The sequence below is a fragment of the Pleurodeles waltl genome, chromosome 11 (assembly GCF_031143425.1).
Source record: "Pleurodeles waltl isolate 20211129_DDA chromosome 11, aPleWal1.hap1.20221129, whole genome shotgun sequence".
NCBI lineage: Eukaryota > Metazoa > Chordata > Amphibia > Caudata > Salamandridae > Pleurodeles > Pleurodeles waltl.
Window position 1 is genome coordinate 811619272 of NC_090450.1, and position 22299 is coordinate 811641570.

The 22299-nt window shown below is 44.0% G+C and overlaps 1 protein-coding gene across 1 annotated transcript in view; it reads left to right on the forward strand.

Moving 5' to 3' along the window:
* CABP7 (calcium binding protein 7) overlaps nt 1-22299 on the forward strand; it is an 840279-nt gene that overhangs the window by 805434 nt on the left and 12546 nt on the right. The gene's annotated exons all lie outside the window — the stretch shown is intronic.

The window sequence follows — 22299 nt, forward strand, 5'->3', positions numbered from 1 at the left end:
TTTCGGGTTGAGGATGGAGTCAAGCTCAACTCCCAGTCCTACTGCCAGTTCCTGGAAGACACCTTCTTCAAGCAGTGGTACAGGAAGAAGTCTGCATCCTTCAAGAAAAACATGATTTTCATGCAGGACAATGCTCCATCACACGCGTCCAAGTACTCCACAGCGTGGCTGGCAAGAAAGGGTATAAAAGAAGGAAATCTAATGACATGGCCTCCTTGTTCACCTGATCTGAACCCCATTGAGAACCTGTGGTCCATCATCAAATGTGAGATTTACAAGGAGGGAAAACAGTACACCTCTCTGAACAGTGTCTGGGAGGCTGTGGTTGCTGCTGCACGCAATGTTGATGGTGAACAGATCAAAACACTGACAGAATCCATGTATGGCAGGCTTTTGAGTGTCCTTGCAAAGAAAGGTGGCTATATTGGTCACTGATTTGTTTTTGTTTTGTTTTTGAATGTCAGAAATGTATATTTGTGAATGTTGAGATGTTATATTGGTTTCACCGGTAATAATAAATAATTGAAATGGGTATATATTTGTTTTTTGTTAAGTTGCCTAATAATTATGCACACCTGATATAGGGTGTTGATGTCATTAGACCACACCCCTTCTCATTATAGAGATGCACATCACCTAATATGCTTAATTGGTAGTAGGCTTTCGAGCCTATACAGCTTGGAGTAAGACAACATGCATAAAGAGGATGATGTGGTCAAAATACTCATTTGCCTAATAATTCTGCACTCCCTGTAGACAATAAAAACCTGTGTCTAAAAAGGGTGTAAAACTCACAAAAAAATATAAAATGGGCCAGGGTCTGTAAAGAAACACCATCACAAGGGCATTTAAGAATACTCTTTGGGTCAAACTGGCCTACAGGAAAGCACAAATTAGATCTAACTGAAACAAGGCATAATCTGGCAATGAGCGCCCTTTCCCACACATTCTTAAACTACAATAAGGATGGCTCAGGCCCAGAGTGCATATTTATCATAACAAACTCCCACACAGGTGGCTTCATCAGTTCAATAGCTTCCCTCTTACCGAGCACAAGTTTTCCATCTTAACCCAAAGCTCGTCAGATCGCCTTAATAGATTCGGGTAAGTAAAAATCTCCGGACAGCCTAAAAAAGAGGCAATGTTTTTAACATAACATAACCAAAGAATGCCTTGTCTAAAGTCAAACGCCAAACAGTCAAGAATCACTTCCCTATTCTGGGAAGCGAGCTCACCTGTCCAAATAGAAATCCAGAAAAGTAGCAGAGCAATCTTAATGCTATCTCCTACGTACCCCAGATCCAGCTCCTCATGGAGGCAAAACCCAGGGCTATTGGGCCCAACATCCAGCAACCTTCTACAAAATCGATCGTCTTCCTTTGGGGCAACATACTACTACAACAATAACCCCAAATCGAGGCCCCATAAAATAACACCTCAAGTAGGGGTAAAATAAACTGGTTACAGACTGTGGAAGGAAACTCAAATGAAGCACCAACTGCAGCCTTGGAGCGAGAACAGTGCCTAGAAATACAGGTACCCCAAAGACCTTTGTTATCAAAAGTCACACCAAGATAGGGGAATTCAGGAACACGGCTTATAACTTGACCGTTAATTGATACAGATCCCAATTTACTATGAGGCTTCCCACAAACCATATAATGGGTTTTGGCAATGTTGACTTCCAGATCTAGACAAGTCATAAACTCCACAAAAACATTCACGAAATTCATAAACCATTCATAGTGCGAGCCAATAACACTGCCTCATCGACATAGATCAGAGCCGGCACACTCTTCCCATTTATTTCCGGAGTATCCTTACATCTTTCCACAAGGAAGTCATGTAATCCATTTGTATAGAGAAGGAATAGCATAGGGGTGAGAATGCATCCCTGCCGCACCCCTCTATGAAGGGTGAGGGGAGCTGTGCATTCACCCTTTAGCCCATACCTCACAGTGGCATTAGTTCCAGAATGGAGCGCTCGCAAGAGATCTACAGTTGAGCTTGGCATCCCCATCTTCGATAGCAACCCCCACAGCTTATCACGATTAACCCTGTCAAGAGCACTGCGAAGATCCATGAATGCCAAGTAAAGGGTTCCTTTCTTTGCAATCGTATATTTACTAATACGCAGTAACAAATTTAAGCACTGTTCCTTGGTCCCAAGCCCTGGCTCATTGGATCCTGTTCCTCCACCAAGCTCTAAGTTCGCCGCAAAACGATGCGGCTCAAGATCTTCACCAACTAATCTAGTAGTGATATAGTGCAATAACACTTAGGGTCGCTGTGATTTCCTTTTATATACACCAGCACTATACGAGTGGATTTCCATGAAGAGGGAATCCCAAAATCCATAGCAGCATTAAGAACATTTACAATAATGAGGGCCCAGAAAGAGATATTTCCTTTGTATAAATCCATTAGAATACCATCAGGCCCTGGAGCTTTGTTTGTTGGACTCACCAGTAAAGCAACAACCACCTCATCCAGGCTGAACCTAATGGTAAAACTATGTATGGCCAGAGTTGCCCGGATCCACCTCAACTTCCTTACGAGTCTCATTGGGGTAAATACTGCAGAAAGGATTTACACAACTATTGGGTGGAATGTTTCACCCCATCCTCCTGGAAGTTCCTGTGGAGAATCTTCTCTTATTAACAATGCTCCAAAATAGACCTGTGTTTTTGGTGCGACAGGCATGCACTAAATTTCTCCACATCTTTACTTTTGACTCCAACTGTCTGGCATTAAGGGCAAGCTTGTACTGAGTCATAGACAATCACATTTTCTCTCTCTCTGGGCAGCATTTTAAGCTCCTTTCGCAGGGTTTTCTTGGCAGCATAGCACGATTTATCAAACCAACCACCCTGGATCTTCCTAGGTAGCCCACCAGTGGAATTAATGCTAGTACTAATACAGCCATTTAACCTAGCTAGGGTGTAAGTACCCTTTGCAGCAGGTTTTTTTTTTGTCAGGAGAGACCCTACAATCAGTTTAAAACTGCATCTCACCATGGCTTCAAAAACCTGAGGAATATCAGCCTAGTGCCAACGCACCTTGAGCCCTTGATCCTTAACTTCCAAATCAGCAGGGCTTAACGCAGCAGGCAAAGGCCTGCTGAGAGGCAGGTCAAAGGCCAATACAAGAGGACTGTGGTCACTACAATCCTGTATATGAACCCCACCACGCCGAACAAATTAGCTCAATAATGTGGTCACAAAAACACAATCTATCGTAGATCCATCCCCCTAACCCACAAAAGTAGGGGCCTGTCTCCCTGGATCATACACTAATTCAGCAGTGTTGATCAACCTTAGGTTTTGCAAAGCATTAATTACCTTCTCACCCCGGATATCCTAGTACACATGAGCAATAGAGAGACAATCATCCCTTTCAAATGGATTACCTAAGGTAGGATAAGCACCAATCTTGGCATTAAAATCCCCTGCCACAATAATATGAAATTCACTGAAAATGGTTTCCATTCTAGTTTTCAGTATATACGGGGAAGAAAAAAGTGCTGCAATCTGACATCCTGACTCCCATCCAGCATTATAAAAATTTACAATTATAATATTATATTTGTTAGGGAAAACCACCCAGACAATTAAGATGCCCTGGTGATTACATCTAATATGATATGCCTTATAAATCTTAGAAATGCGAACAAGGGTCACAAGCTCACCCTCAGGCCGATGGCCAGGAGCACGAGCAGCAGGGACTTCAAACTTCTGAAACCCATCCCATACAGCTTCTCCCTTCGAACATGTCTCTTGCAACAAGATAAATTCAAAATCAGAAATATACCCTACCCAAAACTCACTCTGAAGCTTAGTGTCATACCCTGCAATGTTCCAAGAAATAAGAGTTGAAACGGACCAGGAATCCTTATCAAAAACCAACTCAGGGGTAGGAAGTAGCTTTGGTCCCTTTCTACATCCAGAATATAACACATCTTGAGCAGGACAACTGGCCGATCTTATAAGTCAAACATTGTCCTCTAGATTAGACAAAACAGAAAATATATTATTAAGGCTAAGTAAAGGCAGGGCGCTGTGCAATCTAGGCACCCCTTGTAAGCGTGAAAGGTCCTGATAGAATGCATGCCTATAAAAAACAAAAATTATAAACGAGGGGAACTAGCCTAATTGCATTGCTAGAGGGGGGGGCCTAACATAAAAGAGGAAATCAGGCGTGGGTCGACCCTTGGTATCTACAATTTACAATGATACAATCCCCTCCCCCGCTCTTAACCAACGGGCCTACCCACCCAAACCGCCTGACAAACAAAATAACCTCAAAATCTTTCAAATACAAATCACAGTTTTTGCCCAGACAATGCCCAACCTTATTTGTTGACTGAGCTGTAGATTCTCGTGTACCAGGTGATAACAATGGCACATTAGTAAGAATTACAATATAGGGAGCACAATCAAGTGGTAGCTCTAAATGAGAAAGCGGAGCTGACTGTGTATTGGTGGCCCTTACATCCATAGCTGCTGGGAAATCCCCCTGAGTAGCCCCAATATTACAATTTGTGATATTTTCAGTGGGTAGAGCACTGGCAGACCCAACAGTCACAACTGGTTGGTATTGAGTACAAATGGCAGAGTTTCCTAGGTCCATGTAGGGGCGGCTGGGCAGACGTAGCGAGTCCTCTTGGGTGTTTGGGGTATAAAACAAAGATGCATATTTCCCTAAAGATGGACCCAGGGGACCATTAGGACAGAAAGAATTAGAATCATGCGGATGGAGCTGCCGATCCCTCAGTCTGGAAGCCAATAAAGAGACAGTTGTCTCCAAAGAATGAAGTTTATCTTTCAAGGGTGCCAAGAAAGATTCCATCAGCTCCTTGATTTGACCCATGATTTTCATGATTCCCCTGAGTGGCATTAAATGTATTTAGATAGACTAAACAAGACAGCATGTGAAAACCTTAAGAAAAGGTGTTTACTCTTTGGACTATAGTCCTCTTGTGAAAACAGGAAGAGTAAACAGGGGCTAATCCAGAGACTCATGCATGAATATCACGTTACTGAAGCAATTGTTTGGACTCTGAATAGAAGTGGATTTATCCACGAGTCTAGAGGATTTTTTATAATATAAGTGGACAAAAAAAAGTTTGTTCTTCTACGAAAAGAATATGTGTGCTTTGTATTGACAATACTTTGGATAATATATTAATGTATATGTTATTCCCTTGGTTATTTTTTTGTATTGATATTCGTAAAATATGTATGTGTTTCAAAAAGAAAAAAAGGAGTGTGTGTAAGAAACCTGATGTAACGATATAACAAATAGATAAAGGAAGTAACATTTCACACGTGGTATTAATGTACTGTTTTGTATTTGCTTTGGGAAAGTTATAATTGATAGCCAGTGGTGGTTCTTGTTAGGCTTTACAGGACCGCACCCTGCTTTTGTGTATGGAACTCCTACTTTCAGGACCTATAGCTCTCAGCAGACCGGAGCCTTTTCACACGGTTCGATTTCTCACTGACCATAGCAATTTAGTGTGGTATCTTTATGTATGTTATAAATTTGAATCTTTTTATAGTTGTTAAAATACCAAGTATTTTTCAGTTTTTAACCGATATTGATAGATAGGAAAATGTGTACATATACATCTGTAATAGAGGTTTCTCCAGTAGTCACAAAGTTCCTTCTATTTTTTTTTTCACTTAAGAGATGGTTTTAGGCAGTCTATTTTATAAAATTTGAGAACACTGTATTATCTGTTATTACAAATGGGAACATCGAAGTAAAACTGATGTTTTGACTACATACCAATAATAATTGTAACAAGGAAAAAACAACTTGGAGTAAAGGTATTACTGTTAGGTAATTAAAACATTACCTCCTAGTTGATTTCCAGTCACTCCACAGCGGCATTCCAAAGCTGTAAGGGTAAGCAGGGCCCAACAAAAAACATAGTACACCACATGAAAACAAGACACTTACATTCTGATTAAGGGAAATGTATTCAAGTGCTCCCTACACCATTGTAAAGTGCTGCTGGCAGCACCTTTGCTCCAGATCCACGTAACCCATGTCCACACATTGTATTCAGTAATGTCTTTCAAACGTTGGAAGTGTGGCCCAAGTAGGTGATCAGTAAATCTTAGGGATGGATGCTCCAGAAACCTCTGCCCGGAAAGCTGACATTCTTTGGGTTGACCTCCATTGAGAGACCCCAAGACACAGTAACTCCTTCTCTTTGCACACCTCAACACTTGTAGATCTTAATCATCTGCTCAGGTATTTCACTAATGGTTTCAAACCCTTCCTAAAAGGTTTCGCAATTAACAAAGACTCTATCCTTCCGAAAGAATAGACTTGAATGATATACACTGAAACTTTTCTTCTAACAACAAGTTTAGGTAAAATCACCTTGTGAGCTTCATGAAAAGACAATAGTAAAGCTTTAGGCCGAAAAAGCAGCCCTGGTCTAAGTATTAGTTTATCTAGAAAAATCTTCAAATAAGGTGGTCAACAAACAAGAGGCACCAACTCCCCCAACCAGCATGCTGAGGTTAATAGACTCGGGAGGCTCAAATGGATGCTTTTGTAAAGGATATAAACCCCACTAAAGATCCCCATCAAGAACCAACTTTACCACTGGAGGGCTATAAATTAAAAAAAAATTAATGCTGTGATTCTGGGCTCATCAAAATAAAGATGCTATTTACCTCATAAAATAACAATTCCTCGGGTATGCTATATTTGAAAAAAATAAAACTTTTATTAACATTTTTGAGCTGCAAGATAGGATACACAATCTCACATCAAGCGTTCGCAGTCATCATAAAATGGTCACAATAATTCTCAGGAATGGTATGTCTCTGTGTGAATATTGCAAACCCACACGCATTAAGTTAACTTTCAATAGTATTTAACAATACTAATCTCTCTCCCATTCGGGGTATGTTATTTGCTGCATGCAGTAAACAGTGCCGAGTTTTGGGGGCATAAAGTGCGGATTCTGGTGCATAATGTACCAAGCTACATGGCACGGTAAATACAGTGCACTTTTACCCTGTTAAATGTCAAATGGCTTGATCTGTTGACATTTAATGAAAGGTGAGTGTATACTGGGGGCATTAAATAACATCCAATTCAAATTTCCGACCTAAAAGTCTAAAAACATATGTTTCAATGGAACCTACCTCATCCTAAAGTCCTCTAAAATCATTTATATTAGCCAATTGTATTTGTAAGGTGGAAGAATCCATGTTTAGTTCAAAACCATCGGAAGAGAGAGAACATTTACCCTCTAACAAGAAATAGGATCTAAATTTCTGGAATAACACCATCTTCAAAGACTAACACTGAGTAGAATATGAGAGAAGAGTGGAACCTTTTCTAGAACATTTCACTGCAATGGCTGGACGCCTGAAAAGACACCTTCTCAGCAAACCTAGTCTCTCAATTTCCAAACCATCAATAGTAGTTTGCTCATGGCATCTGGACAGAGGGAGGGGTTCAGAAAAGGAGAGAAGTAAAACTAGAAGGATACACTCCTAATGCCTCCCCAACTGATGAAGAGGAGAACACCAAGACAAGGAGAACCAGATGAGATCAACCATTATCACCTGAGCACTTTCCCTCTTGATCTTCATTAAAACTCTTGATCGGAGGAAAAGTGGGAAAAGCACAGAGTAGCGCTTCAGGTCACTGGCATGATAGAGCATCTATTGTTCAAGTTCCTTCCTCCCTGTGTCTCTAAATAAGTCTTTGAAATAATGAGTTCCCTCTGTTGCAAACAGATCTACTCCTGGGAAAGGGCACTTCCTGCAAATTCTCCTGAACCAAGCAGGCTTCAGATGAAGATCCTGAGATGAAGGAAACCTCAGTTGAGCTCATCTGCTACCACCTTCTCTTCTCCCTTGATGTACACTGCCCAGTTAGGTAAGATTTTGTGGTTAGATTGTCTGGCCATTGTGATTACTACTGAAAGTATCTGAACATGAGGAACAATTCCCATTAAGCCTTGTCTGACTGCTTTCATTTCCTTCTAATTCGATGAGAAGTCTTGGATAGGCCGTCTGCCATGAATCTTTTTTAACTCCGACATGGCTCCTCATTGGTAGCCACTTGCATCCTTCGAGATAAACTTTTTATTTTTCCAAATAGTTTTTATTGATTTTCACTGAAGTTGTCATCACAAGAGAGAAAGTAAGAAACAGAAGGCTAAAACAAGTCTTGTGTAAGGTGTTCCACAACCTGATCAATATGGCAAAATCTTCCACTTGATATATACAATCAGTTGTGAGCAAAGTCAATCATATTACGGAGAGAGAAAAGGAACATAAAACAACAACGCAATCTTGAAAAGAAGAAAAGCTAAACAACGTCCACTACCCTGCCAACCACACCTAGTTCAGATGCAAAGAGGACTTGGGGAAAAAAGATGAAAGGTCGGAGAAAGAAAAGAAGGCGAAGAAAACATGACCTACCCCTGAAGCTCGTCTGACAACTTCCCACTACCCCTCCCAGCTCTCGAATTGTCCCTATGATGGATATTTGTCACCCTTGACTTTCAAACAGTCTGGGAATTGTGGACTTGGTTCCTGTTGTATGCTTCTGTATGTAGCCCAGCATTCCCAGATTTTACAATATTCCTTGAGGCACCCCCGGGCAATGTATACTGGGTGTTCCATGCCCATGTCCATGCTTCGATGCAGCGCCACCCTCCAGGTCTCCGACGAGGGAGCGAATGGCTTCCTGCATGCTTTGGCGATGCCAGGCTTAGCCACCATAAGGTCCAACCACAACAGAGTTCGGCAGTATCTATTACTATTGATGTCATTGTACAGATGTAATATTGCACACCGTGAAGATCTCTGCAGAGATAAATCCAGTACTTCTTCCAGTCATTCGAAAACTTCGTGCCAAAAGGGAATTCGGGCCCTCAAAAAACACAAACAGTCCGCTGAGGCGATAAGGCCCCATCTCCACAGCCGGTCCCTAGTTTAATATACTCTACACAAATACTTTAATTGTAAGACGGAACTGAGAACCAACAGCTGTCTCCCACGGGGACGCTAACGCCTTCCTCCAGGCATCGTCCTCTAGGGGGCGGAGGTCGCATTCCCTATGCCTCTTTCTGTACTGGAAAGGAGTCCTTTGTGCAAACCACCAATGAGTGATAGATCACCGATATTTTGGTATCTTGGATATTGGGCGATAAGATCTTAGTTTCCAATGGTTTGTATTGCAGGATATTCTCTGCATGGTGCAAGTATGGGATAAGCACAAGACAGAGCTGTAAGTACTTAAAGAATTGGGACCGAATAAGCTGGAACTTGTCTTGGAGGATGGTGAAATACTTCATCTTGTTCCCATCAAGAACATATCCCAGTCTACAGATGCCTATCAGGTCCCAGGGGTGGAAACCCTGTAAGTTTGGCACCTCCATGAGGTGCCCGTCCCAGCCCATACCCCTCCTCGTTGTCATTCATGTCTCTAAATACACACAGATTGCCAGAGAGAGATCTTCGGCAATCAGACCCCTGCAAAGCAGGCAGAGCAGAGTGTGTAAGCCAACCGCACAACTGTCTGCTGAGTAAGCGGGTTTTTAAAAAAAAACATACCACCACTCATTGGGGACAGTGAGCTGTGCCACCCTGTAATAGGAACGTACATCTCGGGTAGAGATGCAGCCGTTGAAAGAACTTTTGTATCACTCGGAAAGGGCTATATGAGGTGGTACCAATGCCCACAAGAAACCCTGTAGGAGGGATTCCACAGAGGAGAAAAAGAAACGCTGGACTGAGAATGGATAGTTTTGAAGCTGATGAAGGGGTCGTGGGAGGTGACCATTTTAAAGATGGCCGATCTGCCCATCAAGGATGGGGGAAATGATCCCCAATGCTTTAGATCAGTCAGTAAGCGATCCAGCTGTGGGTGTAGGTTGGATGTCCATGCTTGGGCTTCATTTGTGGTAATGAAGACACCCAAGTAACGAACCCCTTGGGAGAGGGTCCAAATTAAGCTGAATAAAATGTAACTGGGCTAAAGGGCACAAGCGGCAGGCCTAGTTGCTAAAATAACGTGCCTAAAAACAGTACTGAAATTGCTGTACAACAGGTCAAGAAGATGAGCACGTCATCAGCATGTATAAGGCTTTCTTTTCCCTTCGAGATGAACTCTGGTTGAACCTATCTTCAGGGAGTCCCTGGTTCTAGATGTAAATGATTGAGTCACCAGTCCTTTACTTTAATGACGTTCTTAGGCGCAGGAAGAAGAATATCTAGGCCCATGGAGACCAATTGCCAGAGCTTTAGAAGGTGGTGAACAAAATCTCTAGATGGAATCTAGCTCCAGGAATTATTTTTAGAAATGTGGCTGTCATGTCTCCCTGAACCTCCAGACAATTTCTTGATTTTGATTTCTTCTGGACTTTGAGACAAGAAACATGAACCTGAATATTTCTTTTTTAGACTCCAGAAGCTCACTAATCCCATATCTGTTCAAAACTGTAGGAAGTTGGCTCTGTATGCACTATTTCAAAGTAAGGAATAGTATGCACAGAGTCCAATGGTTCCCCTTAGAGGTAAGATAGTGGCAAAAAGAGATAATTTTAATGCTCTATTTTGTGGTAGAGTGGTCGAGCAGTAGGCTTATCAGAGGGTAGAGTTAGGCATTTGTTGTACACATACAGGCAATAAATGAGAAACACACACTTAGAGACAATTCCAGGCCAATAAGTTTTTGTATAGAAAAATATATTTTCTTAGTTTATTTTAAGAACCACAGGTTCAAGATTTACAAGTAATGCTTTAAATGAAAGGTACTTCACTTAGGAACTTTAGGAACTTTGAATTAGCAAAATAGCATATACAGTTTTCACATAAATGACATATAGCTATTTTAAAACTAGACACAGCGCAATTTTCAACAGTTCCTGGGTGAGGTAAGTGTTTGTTAGTTTTTGCAGGTAAGTAAACCACCTACAAGGTTCAACATTGGGTCCAAGGTAGCCCACTGTTGGGGGTTCAGGGCAACCCCAGAATTACCACCCCAGCAGCTCAGGGCCGGTCAGGTGCAGAGGTCAAAGTGGTGCCCAAAACGCATAGGCTTCAAAGGAGAAGGGGGTGCCCCGGTTCCAGTCTGCCAGCAGGTAAGTACCCGCGTCTTCAGAGGGCAGACCAGGGGGGTTTTGTAGGGCACCGGGGGGACACAAGTCCACACAAAAAGTACGCCCTCAGCGGCACGGGGCGGCCGGGTGCAGTGTGCAAACAAGCGTCGGATTCGCAATAGGTTTCAATGGGCAACCTTCAGCGATGCAGGCAGGCAAGGGGGGGCTCCTCGGGGTAGCCACCACCTGGACAAGGGAGAGGGCCACCTGGGGGTCGCTCCTGCACTGAAGGTCGGATCCTTCAGGTCCTGAGGGGCTGCGGATGCAGAGTCTTTACCAGGTGTCGGGTCTTTGAAGCAGGCAGTCGCGGTCAGGGGCAGCCTCGGGATTCCCTCTGCAGGCGTCGCTGGTGGGGGTCAGGGGGGGTCAACTCTGGCTACTCACGGTCTCGTAGTCGCCGGGGAGTCCTCACTGTGGTGTTTGTTCTCCACAAGTCGAGCCGGGGTCGTCGGGTGCAGAGTGCAAAGTCTCACGCTTCCGGCGGGAAACGTGTGTTGTTTCAAAGTTGCTTCTTTGTTGCAAAGTTGCAGTCTTTGTGGAACAGAGCCGCTGTCCTCGGGAGTTCTTGGTCCTTCTAGATGCAGGGCAGTCCTCTGAGGCTTCAGAGGTTGCTGGTCCCTGTGGAACGCGTCGCAGGAGCAGTGTCTTTAGAAGTGGGGAGACAGGCCGGTAGAGCTGGGGCCAAAGCAGTTGGTGTCTCCGTCTTCTCTGCAGGTTTTTCAGCTCAGCAGTCCTTCTTCGTCTTAGGTTGCAGGAATCTGTTTCCTAGGTTCTGGGGAGCCCCTAAATACTGAATTTAGGGGTGTGTTTAGGTCTGGGAGGGCAGTAGCCAATGGCTACTGTCCTTGAGGGTGGCTACACCCTCTTTGTGCCTCTTCCCTGAGGGGAGGGGGGGCACATCCCTATTCCTATTGGGGGAATCCTCCAAAATCAAGATGGAGGATTTCTAAAGGCAGGGGTCACCTCAGCTCAGGACACCTTAGGGGCTGTCCTGACTGGTGGGTGACTCCTCCTTGTTTTTCTCATTATCTCCCCTGGACTTGCCGCCAAAAGTGGGGGCTGTGTCCAGGGGGCGGGCATCTCCACTAGCTGGAGTGCACTGGGGCATTGTAACACGAAGCCTGAGCCTTTGAGGCTCACTGCTAGGTGTTACAGTTCCTGCAGGGGGAGGTGTGAAGCACCTCCACCCAGAGCAGGCTTTTGTTTCTGTCCTCAGAGAGCACAAAGGCCCTCGCCACATGGGGTCAGAAACTCGGCTCTCAGCAGCAGGCTGGCACAGACCAGTCAGTCCTGCACTGAACAATTGGGTAAAATACAGGGGGCATCTCTAAGATGCCCTCTGTATGCATTTTTTAATAAATCCAACACTGGCATCAGTGTGGGTTTATTATTCTGAGAATTTTGATACCAAACTTCCCAGTATTCAGTGCAGCCATTATGGAGCTGTGGAGTTCGTTTTTGACAGACTCCCAGGCCATATACTCTTATGGCTACCCTGCACTTACAATGTCTAAGGTTTTGCTTAGACACTGTAGGGGCATAGTGCTCATGCACCTATGCCCTCACCTGTGGTATAGTGCACCCTGCCTTAGGGCTGTGAGGCCTGCTAGAGGGATGACTTACCTATGCCACAGGCAGTGTGAGGTTGGCATGGCACCCTGAGGGGAGTGCCATGTCGACTTAGTCATTTTCTCCCAACCAGCACACAAGCTGGCAAGCAGTGTGTCTGTGCTGAGTGAGGGGTCCCTAGGGTGGCATAAGACATGCTGCAGGCCTTAGAGACCTTTCCTGGCATCAGGGCCCTTGGTACCAGGGGTACCAGTTACAAGAGACTTACCTGGGTGCCAGGGTTGTGCCAATTGTGGAGACAATGGTACATTTTAGGTGAAAGAACACTGGTGCTGGGGCCTGGTTAGCAGGGTCCCAGCACACTTTTCAGTCAAGTCAGCATCAGTATCAGGCAAAAAGTGGGGGGTAATTGCAACAGGGAGCCATTTCCTTACAAAAACCGTGTGCCAATTAATTTTATATCCTATGAAGGAATCAGACTTGATTTTTCAAGATAATTAGGAATCTGTACTTTTGATGCAGAACTCCCAAATTTCCAGATGGAATACTGTCTAGGGTTTTGAATATGAAAGTATCCTCCAAATAAGAGTTAATTTCAATTCTCTGGTTGTAAAACAGCCCTACAAAAGGACCTATAACTTTTTTAATCAACCTTGGTACTGATTTGTGGACGACCAAGAGGATACAAAACTGGAAGTGGTAACACTGTATGGCAAAATATAGGTACCTCTGATGGTTCAGGAACATTGGGATTTGGAATTATGTATCCAGCAAATCCAACTTCACTATAGATTCTCCCTCTAGAAGTAAAACTCTTTGAAGGCAGTCCATTCTGAAATGAATTGTGGCAACCCATTTGTTGACTAACTTGTTACCCAAAGCAGTTTTGTACCCACCTGATTTCTTCTCCACTAGAAACAGGATTCAGGATCTCTTTTTTGATACTGGGATTATCGCTTTCTTCCTGATCAAATCTTTTACTACTTCCAACAGAGCCCTTCGTTTCCCATTGTTCTTTAGAAATGAAGTAGGGGATGAGTATTTGGTTTAAAGTCACTGAGCAGAAGTCTATATTGTGTCCATGTCTGACAATGTTTGGTACACAAAGATCCAAGATGTCTTCTTCAGATATATCTATATCTGAAAGCGCTGAGATAGACCCTCCCATTTAAGATGCTGACTTGATTGTTCTTTAATACTTAGGAGAGATGCCCCTTCTAGTTCGACTTCTATTTCACTGGATGCCAATATTTTACCATCTCTACCTATATGAAAATGTCTTCTTCCATTTGCCTGTTTCTGGGTGTCCTGAGAAGAAGACAATGAAAAATCTGACTTCCCGTTGTATGGTAAGGCATACTTGCGAACCTTGAAGGCCTTTGTTACCATGGAATCTATTTATTCTCAGAGCAGCTTCCAATTTCTGAGGCAGATCTGCCACCTGGTCACCATTGAGCCATCAGTAGCCATAGCCCACAAGTTACGCCTGATCGGAGTTCCATATTGGCTAGCATATCTGAGAAAGGCTCTCCTTCCTGCATTGCTCCAGCCAGTCCATCAAAATCCTTCACTAGAGACTGAGCAGAACATGCTGCCTAGATTTCTGTACTCAGGACAAGATCAGGAGTTGCATAAGTCTTTTTCTGAAGGATACTTCTAACTGCAGATTCCTCACATTCAAATATTTCCCAGGCATCAGAGTGGATCCAGAAAATTTTCAGCAGTAATCTTGCACTGAGGTAAGTAATGCTTTTCTGCTCCAAAAGTGACATATAAGTACCACCCATGCTCGCTGATGTCAGTTCCTCTCTTTCTGTGACACCAAACGCGGCTCAGGACATACCCCATATCTCTTCAGGAGACTACTTAGTCACAACTTTTACTTTAAAATACCGGTGTGCAAGGGAAAGCGTTACTCCCTAAAACCACAGGATTTAAACCTTGTAGGGTCTGTTGCAATCAGATGTTAGTGATGGATCCTCATCATTGGGTGGGTTTGGACCACAACTCCAAGACCTGAAGCGACTCCACCTTGATAAATCCCAAGGCCATCCGGGAACGTGAGGCAAAGCAGTACATCAGTAAGCACTAGAATACCCTATTCTGTGACTGGTCGAGGTCGAATGTAAGGTCCTGTGTACCGCGGCAGATCTTAGTTGCTATTGAGGGCAAGTCAAAAAAGAAGCATAAGAAGTCAGCTCCTTCCCGCCACTTTTCAACTCCTGAGAAAGTTCAATAGCCTTAACATGCTTCTGTCTCGCTCTCGAATTCAACATCCCTCAGGGCCAATTCTGGCTTTTGTCATTGGGCAACCTGAGTTTCTGAATTCCTTGCCGACACTGCAGCAGATCCACGAGTTCTGCAAAGCTATGCTGAGTCACACAATCCACTCCCTCTGGTGTGCCTTTTGGCCCCAAGGAACTGCAAGGTTCTCCAACTGGAACTTCACCAGCAGGTCCACCCTTGACCCCAGCTGGATCCTCTGTACCCATTATGGGTCCCGCACCGGCTTCAGTGTTGTCATCAGATTTAGTGCCTCAACACATATCAGACGCTGAAGCAAGGACGTGGATCCACTAAAGCGCAACCAATAGTATTCTCCATCTCTGAGCTGACTCCGCTCTAACTTCTACCAAGGCTGTGCCCTAATCCCATCGAGCAGCAGCATTCCAGTAACCCATTGGACTCTGATACCTTGCCATTGCCTCAAGAAAGTGCCCAGATCATCAACAATCTTTTTGGCACAGATTTCGATAATGACAGTTATGATGAAGGGGGACAAATTTGTTCAACCATTTAAGGAGGACAACTTGTATGATGTGCTAGATGATGCCAGTGGACTGGATACTTCTCTAGAGACTGGTCTCGTCACTCACCTGGGCTGGGGTCAGGTGGTTAACCCAGATTTCCTAAAGCAGCATCCAACTTCAGAAAGCTTGGTGTGCAAGGATCCACTAGCAGGGTCAACCCCAATGCTTTCCCTTCCACCCTACAAGATAGAGGCTCCAAGGGCCTCAAACCTTCATGTCAAAATTCATGATCTGCTCTGGTTTGGATACTACTGATTGCCTTGCCCAGGCAACTGGCACCAGCACGACACTTAGAAGGTGCGCCTGGATGAAGTCTATGGACTTCTCTGGGGGATGTCAAATCTTCCTTGTTCAACATGCCCTTTGATGCCTTTTGAAGGGCCGCACTCCTTGGGTCCGTCTGCTGTAATGCATCAGTTTCACTCCATCCATGGCTATGGTAGAGTTCTTTAGTAATGCCAGCCCATTCAACCAGCCCAGCAGACCCTACAGCTGTTCGTGGCGGAGGCTGCATACCACAGACAATGAGGACAATAGGGACAGCGAACAGCCCAATTCGCTGCTCCCCTAGCTGTTGCAGCCACAAAACTTCATTTAGAGTTCCCTTCTGGGTACACACCAGCCCTGTCAGAGGTAGGATTAAATATGTTTTCATAAGGTGGCAAGCCATCACTTTGGACATGTGGGTCTTTCAAGTTGTCCAGCGAGGTTATGCACTTCCATTTTTTTTTTTTTTTAACTTTCCACACCTTCCACCTTACTCACAATGGCAGACCGAGGACTACTTGGCCCTCTTGCAGGAAGTGCAAGCTCTTTTGGCCAAAAGAGCCATACAGATGGTTTCAGCCTCAGAGACAGGAACTGGGTGTTACTTCTGCTACTTCCTTGAGGTAAAGGACAGAGGACACCATCCACTTTTAGATCTCTCAACGCTTTCCTGTGGAAGGACAAGTTCAAGATGCTCACTAGGACCCAGATCTTGTCTACCTACAACCCTGGAGACCGAATTGTGGCATTAGATCTGCAGGACGCTTCTATTCATACCCCCGTTCTGCTGGCCCACAGGTGCTATCTGCAGCTCATGGTGGGACAAAAGCACTTTCAGTTTGTTCTCACCAGTGCCTCTCAAGAGTTCACAAAAGTGCTGGCAGTGATGGTTGTAGCCTACCTTCAGGTGTTGGGGGTTCCAGTATTCCCTTACCTCGGTTATTGGCTGCTGAAGGCAGACCCGAATCAGGCTGTCATCACCCACCTCCAGACTACTCAGATCTCCTAAGATCTTGTTGAATTCACACCTGACTCCGTCGCAGATGCTCCCTTTCATCAATGCTAATCTGGCCATGGTGCAATTTTATGCCTCCTCCTCCTTTCTCTCCCCCCCCCCAGAAGAGGAGAGCTCAGGACACTTGGACTATGATCCCAATTTTTCAGCCTATAGCCTAGATCTCAGTGAGAACAACTTTGATGCTTCATGCCAGGTGGCTGTTTAGAGATCAGAAGTCCCAGGGAACACAGCATCAGGGAGATCTCCCCGATTATGTCCCTATTTTGGAGGAGAGTGCAAATAATCTGCATTGATGGATGTGGGATCACGATAGGGCCAGCAGCAGACCACTCTCAGTGCCCCACCCAGAGCCAACAGTGGTGACAAATGCATCTCTTCTGGGTTGGAGAGGCCACCTGGGAGAAGAGGAGATCAGAGGCATTTGGTCTCTAGCAGAGGACTTGCTCAATATGAATCTCCCAGAGTGGTTGGCGTTGGCAGCCTTCTTATCATCCATCAAAGAGAGGCTATGCAGGTGCTCACAAACAACACCATCACCATGTGGTACTGCAACAAGAAGGGCCGGGTGGGGTTGTAGACCCTGTGTCAGGAGGCAATATGCCTCTGGAAGTGGCTTGAACACTAGGTGATTTTCTTGTGGTACACCACAGGGTGGAATTTTTAAAGGCCAATGCGGGCAAACTCAGCTGCCCACGCCTAGCGAGTCACAAACAGCAGTTACATCAGGAGGTGGTGCAAACTATCTTTTGCGAATGAGGATAACATTCCCTCAATCTTTTCACCACCACCAAGAACACACAATGTCAACATTTGTGTGTGCAGGAGTTTCTCAGACAGCTCTCTTTCAGAGGCATATTCTGCCTTAAGTGGAGCTTCGGACATCTGTATGCCTTTCTAGCTCTACTTCTCCTGCCCCGAGTTCTTAAGATGAGCAGTAACAAGCAGGGCCAAGTCATCAAAGTGGCACTACACTGGGCCAGAAGAGTGTGGTATGCAGAACTCCTGGGTATGAGCACCTGTTCTCCGATCAGGCTGCTGCTTCAAGAAGCTCATCTGTCACAATACTAGGGCAGGGTCTTGCTTCCGGGCCTGCACAATCTTCACCACTATGCTTAGTGATTGAGCGGCAGCAGTTGTCTGCATTCAAACTACCTCCTGAGGTAGTTGCTGCCATTTTGGCAGCCAAGCATCACTCCACGAAATATGCATATGCCTTTCATTAGGCCAAATTTGTGGCGTACTGTGAGACTCGTCAGATTGACCCACTTGAGGCTAAACATTCCGGTTTCTTTCCACACAAGTTGGTATGGAAGACCCAAGCCTTTTTTCTTCCAAAAGTAGTGACACCTTTTTATGTAGGGGCAAAACATCACTTTTCGGCATTCTTTGCTCTACCTCATCCCTCTAGGGAGGAGGAAAGTCTCCATCTGTTAGATCCTAAAGGAGCTCTCAGCTTTTAAATTGATTGTTCAGAAGACCAGTGGGTGTAAGATGAGCTCTTCATTAGTTCATTGGAGCAACAATGGCAAGGTAGTGCAGAAGAGAACCATCACTCACTGGATTATGCTCTGTATCAACATCTGCTATGCACTCATCAAGAAGCAACCACTGGAAGGCTTATGTGCTCATACTACCAGAGCCAAGGCTGCTACCACTACACTGGAAGGCAGAGTTTTGGATATTTGGCAGGCACCTACATGGGTGTCGCTTCATACGTTCATGAAGCACTACTACCTGAGCAGCCAAGTCCAAGGACATTTTATCCCTCTCTGTCTTTCTGGACTTTTTGGTCTGAGCCAGTTCACAGATCCACCACTGGGAGAGTACAAGCTGCTGTGCAACAAGTTTTAAAGTTAACAAAATAAGCACTATGACGCAGCCAGCACTGACTGCAACATAGCATTGTCTAAGCCATATTGCACAGCTGCTGTGTAATCTGTTACAAAAAGCACAAGGATGGAACAACACAAGGGAGGAATTGGCACGGAGGGTGGGAGCAACAACAATGGGAGGGGGAAAGCAACATTAAGTGCGGAGGGGAAGAGAGCAGCAATAACAGAAAGCGGGAGGAGGGTGGTACGGGGAAAGGTAGTAGGAGCAGAGAATAATAAATATGACCTAAATCACACTGCAAGGAGCGGAAGGGCACTAATTAAGTTGAATTACTCTGTGCTTGGTCCATGCTCCACTGATAAGAGCGGAAGTGATGCTTGGCCTGTGCGGGTCAATTCGGAGTCTGCATAAAACAGTGACAACAAAGCCAACGATTAATAAGGAATGGGCGGGCTCTAAGCACTTTACAGTACACAATATGCATTGCAAGCGAGAGAGCATGCATTGCATGCACTGCGGCAAGATCCACCTAAAAAGAAGACACTGCTTCACAATGATTTCGCATAGCGTATACCGTGCCCCAATCAGCTTGTGCTGTGCTGATATGCTGCAACTATTGCAGACTTCCGCCTAACACTACAAGCCCCACAAAGAGAGGCAAGATGTAAAACAAACATCTAAGTGCCCAAATAAGAATCCATGAGATAAAGGATACTAAAACTGATGACACGACTCTTGAACATCAGAAAGATCTGTCGGAAAACAGGCAAAGAAAAGAGGTGGTGCAGTAGATGGATGAATAGAGGTTGAGAGGAGATTTAGGGCCAGATGTAGGAAACTCCCAAATTGCGACTTGCAATTTGCGAGTCCCTGTGACTCGCAAATTGCAAGTCGCAATTTGGGATGCAGTAAGGTGTCTCAGACACCTTCTGCGAGTCGCTATGGGGTCGCAAAGACCCACCTCATTAATATTAATGAGGTGGGTCGCAATTTGCGACCCCATAGCGACTCAGGGCACTCACGGGGATGGAGGCCTGCTGGGAACAGCAGACCTCCATGTCCGTGACTGCTTTTAAATAAAGCAGTTTTTTTTTTTCCAAAGTGTAGCCCGTTTTCCTTAAAGGAAAACGTACTGCACTTAGAAAAAAAAAACGAAACCTTTTGTTTCGGATTTTTTCAGGGCAGGTAGTGGTCCCTTGGACCACTGCCTGCTCTGAAAAAATAATTTTGGGTCCACTTCAAGTGGATGGTAACTGCGAGTCCATTTGTGACTGCTTACGCGGTCGCAACGGGAATTGCATACCACTGCGACTCGCAAATAGGAAGGGAACACCCCTTCCTATTTGCGACTCGGAAATGCATTTCTACATACCGTAGACGCATTTGCGACTCGCAAACGGTGATTTTCGCCGTTTGCGAGTCGCAAATTTGTTGCTACATCTGGCCCAAAGTCTTTACTTGGTTATGACTGCAATGAGGAAGTAAACAAGGAAGTAATAGGAGCATAAAATACTCTGAAAATATTTTGCTCACTGAATTACCCATTTTATCTAAATGATACAACTGGGAATGGAGAAGGCCATCTACAACAGTACCACCAGCTGTCAGTAATAGTCTGGGAACACAGAGGAAGGAAAAGGTTTCACTTGACTCGGTAAACCGACAAGAAACAGTTATTTTAAAGCCTAGCATGGCACACCCCTAACCCACTGAAAAAAACAAGATTGTTCAGACTACTTGTAAAATCAGTAGTCAGAGTAGTGGGGGGTGGTCTGAGGGACACGAAGTGCCCATACTTATTTAATTTTAGGACAACAGCCCCCCGACTTGTTGTAAAATGTGGACCATATCAGGACAGTTAATTCTGCAAGTTGAAATCCTTCAGCTGACATGTAAGGCAGTGCTTACATTGGACTGTGAAATCAAGGGAGGGCAGACAGATAAACAAACCTTTTTGCCAGGGTGTCTGCTTCCCCGAAATAAATGTAAATCGCACAACTGGTCAATCTGCAAACGTAAAGAGTGCTTGAAGCTGGTATTGCCTTTAATTCGTGGAATCACTTGAAACTTCTAACACACGTTTATATCTACTAGCTAAGGTGTGAAGTGTGTGTTTTTAAAAGATAATTATAAAAAAATTAACTATGTACAGTCTGGGTATTACTAAAATCTATAATTTGAAAGCACAATTTTATTTTAAACCCTTTTTCACATTTTGTAGAAGCCTCTCAACGCGTGAGTAATGCAAGTTTAAAATAATGAATTACATGAACACAGTGCTTTCTGTCACATGCTGGAACTTCGTAGAACAATACATACACTAGTCACTATCCTGCACTGCACCCAACCAGGATTCAATTCGGTGCAGTGCATTAACTAACAGAGGTTTCATGATGTCTGATAGTACATTTCCCACTGATTAACAAACCTTGCAAATAATTTTTATTTAAGCTGTGTTTGTATATGTAGTTAACTGAAGGTGAAAGACCTAAAAAATTTACAGAATATTTTGTTTTTGTAGCCACGCATTTGACCACGCCCCGCGTTCACTCACACCGTCCCCATTCGACCCGGCATCATAGTTCCCATACTTTTTTTAATGCACTTTGACCACTGTGTAAAATACCTTAAATTTGTAGAGTACTTTTCTATAGACCATGGGCAATCAGTGAAACTACGTGGAAACAGAAACTGGCTCACAGTTCAAAGGTCAGATTAGAAAAAGGAGAACACAATTATTGCACATACAACAACGGTCTCAAGTACAGTTGTTAATGCTTCCTTGGTAAATCAGAAAAAAATCACTTACTTCCTCCTCATCGTGGGGGTCAAAAAAACAAGACTACTGAAAAACAGATGACTGAAAACTTTCAGTGAATTTTTCACTATGTGAGAAATAGTGCATAATACAGCACTACGCAAAAAAATAGCTTGTAAACTGCAATTACTACAATTGGGATCCCTGTGCTTTGTTGTGTACCAAACGTGTTTGCCAATACTAGTTTTACTTGTCATGCCAATTTTGCATTTTTTAATGTACCGTGAAACTGATTTAGAAGGGTTAAGTGTAAATTGACTGCATAGGTACAGGAGTGTGATTGCGTTGTTGCTGCGTGACAGGAGTGCTAAAATGTCACATGTACCCACAGTGACCTTAGTTAGCCGATGTGTAGTTGAAACTGAATGGGGTTGTCTAAGCTTTTTAAACTTCTACTGATGTGCTGTTGTAATGATGTACTAGTTTTTACTTCGCTGCTCTTATTATCAACCACATGCGGTGATTGTAATAAGCAAGGTAAGGTTGTACTTGGCAGTTATATCATAGGCTTGGCTAGGCACGTGTCTGTAGTTGTAGTTTTGAATGTTCACTTTTATCACAAGCATACGACTGCAATGCATACATGTTGGTGTTGAAGTATTGTAAGCTTGACTGCTCTCTGTATTACTATATATATATATATATATATATATATATACATATATATATATATATATATTGATTTGCATGCTATGGATTTGGACTGCCCTTCATTGTATTGTAAAATATATATGTGTACCCGGAGGTATGGGAAGCCAGCTTTTATTTATTTTCTCTCGTTTGCTAGTGTCTAACTAATTAGCTTGTAATCCTTTTAATTATATAGTATGCTCTTTAGTTC